The sequence below is a fragment of the Pteropus vampyrus genome, unplaced genomic scaffold (assembly GCF_000151845.1).
Source record: "Pteropus vampyrus isolate Shadow unplaced genomic scaffold, Pvam_2.0 Scaffold151, whole genome shotgun sequence".
NCBI classification, from domain to species: Eukaryota; Metazoa; Chordata; class Mammalia; order Chiroptera; family Pteropodidae; genus Pteropus; species Pteropus vampyrus.
Window position 1 is genome coordinate 3,740,770 of NW_011888932.1, and position 2,436 is coordinate 3,743,205.

The following is a 2,436-nucleotide window of genomic DNA, read 5'->3' on the forward strand; positions in this document are numbered from 1 at the left end:
TTTTTTTTCTTTTTGCTTTTCTGATTGGGTGTTTTATGCTATCTTGTCTTCCAAATCACTCATTTGATTCTCTACTTCATCTAATCTGCTGTTGGTTCCTTTTAGTATATTCCTCTTTTCAGTTATTGTATTCTTCATTTCTGATTAGTTCTTTTTTATGGTTTCTGTGTCCTTTTTTATGCTTACTATCTCTTCGTTGAAGTTCTTACTAAGTTACTTGAGCATCCTTATAACCAGTGTTTTGAACTCTGTATCTTGTATGTTGCTTGCCTCCTTTTTGTTCAGTCCTTTTCTCCTGTTCTTTCATTTGGGACATTTTTCTTTGTTTCCTTATTTTGGCTGCCTCTTGATGTTTGTTTCCATGTATTAGGTAGATCTGCTATGTCTCTCAGTCTTGACCAGGTGGCCTTAAATAGTAGTCTCCCTGAGTACCTGCGCTGGGTGCTTCAGGAGTGTCCCCTCTGTGGGTTGTGTATCCTCCTGTTGTAGATGAGCCTTGATTGCTGTTGGCACATCAGTGGGTGGGGCTGACCCTCAGGCTGACTGGCTGTGAGGATTGGCCATGACCATAGCAGACGAGTGAGATTTACTCAAGAGGGCTCTGGTGCCTGCTGAGACCACCCTTTGGATGTGCCACTTGTGGGGTTAACCAGGTGGTGCTGTGTTGTGGTCTGAAGCAGGCCTCTCTGTGTGTTGGTTCTGGGCCTCTTGGGAGGAGCTCCTGTGGAGGCCAAGGTCAGCTGCTGCCTATAACTGGCCTGGGGCTACTTGGGAGGTGCTATAAAGTGATCTGCAATTCGTTGCTGCCTGTGCTGAACCCGGAGACACATGGGAGCGACCATACTGCAAACTGAAGCTAGCTGTCACAGTACTGGGCCTGGGGCACCTCAGCAAAAGCTCAGGGCACTCCGAGGCCTGCCCTCACCTGTCTGCTGCTCATAAGGCTCAGCCGCTGACAGAGCTTCAGGTGGTATGTAAGTTGGATGAGGTGGGGTCTCAGGGAGAGTCCAGGGTGGGACAAGTGATGTTCAACAGGTTAATGCAGATTGAGGCTTGGCACCAGTGCTGTGCTGGAGGCCATTCAGCAAAAGGCTCGGAGTGCATTGAGGCCAGCTGTTACCTGCCTGGGTACTGCAGACCCCTGAGAGTTGTCCAAGAAAAACTGCAGTGTGGGCTAGGGCCAGCTGCCAGCCACCGGAGTTGCCTCCAGAAGCACATGTATGAGGCTGGCTGCTGAAAGAGCCTTCTGCAGTGCACAAGTTAGGTAGGGGGAGGTTCTAGGGGAGTCGCCATGGTGGAGTAAGAGGATTTCCTCAGGCCAATGCCAATTCATTTTAGCTGTGTGGGAGAGGGCTCAACATTGGAAAGATGGCGCCTGCCTGAGGCTGCATGGAAGGAGGGTTCAACACAGGGATAATGGTGGCTGTCCCTCTAACCCTTGCCCTGAAGCCACACAACTCAGTCTCTCCCTGTATGTCTCTGGTGCCTTCTGAGTCACTGTCCTTCCACCAGAGCCCAAGGTGAGAACCTATGAGTGAGTCTGTGCATGGGCTTTTTAGGAGGATGCTTGGGTTTCTAGCAGCCTTCTGTCTCATCCGGAGACTTGTAATCTCTGCTGATTTTCACAGCCAGATGTTGTGGGTGCTTCTCTTCCTGGCACCAGTGCTTCAGGATGGAAAGCTAGGTGTGGGGCTGGGGCCCCTTTCTCCTCAGCGATGAACTCCGCAGCCGAGATATCCCTCCTGATTCTCAACTGGATTCTCATACATGGATGTGGGGCCAGCCTATTTCGTGTCTTGTCCCTCCTACCAGTCTTGACATGGGTTCTTCTTTTATATCCTTAGTTTTAAGACTCCTGTTCAACTAGTCTTCAGATGGTTCTCTAGGTTAATTGTTCTATAATTTAGTTGTAATTTTAATGTGGTCATGGGAGGAGGCAAGCACAGCATTTACCTACTCCGCTATTGTGCCCAGAGTCTGTTCAGTAATGTTCAGTTTCTTGATCTAGTGATGGCTATACAGCGATTTTAAGTTTGTGAAAGTTTACTAAACTGTGCATTTACAATAGTCCACTTAAAATTTTCTATGTGTATATGTAAAGGAAACCTTGCTTCTGTGTTTCTCTTGTTAATGTAAGACTTTCCAAACCTATAAAGAATTTTTTTTAATAAGAGTTTATTTGAGGAAAAACTGACAGTTTCCAGAAAGCAAGATCTCAAATGCTTAGGAGACTAGCAGTTTTGCAGTTTCTTTTATGCATTTGAAATTAAAGAGGGAATGTAAGGGAGACTACATGAATGGAGGAGAAAGCAGGGTGGGATCAGATTACAGAATAGTTAAGATTATGTGCCCTCTTGAGAATGGTTACTGTTTTAGGAGTAGGGGTCTGAAAAGAGACATTTCAAAGTGTTAACCTAGATACACAGAAACAACGGA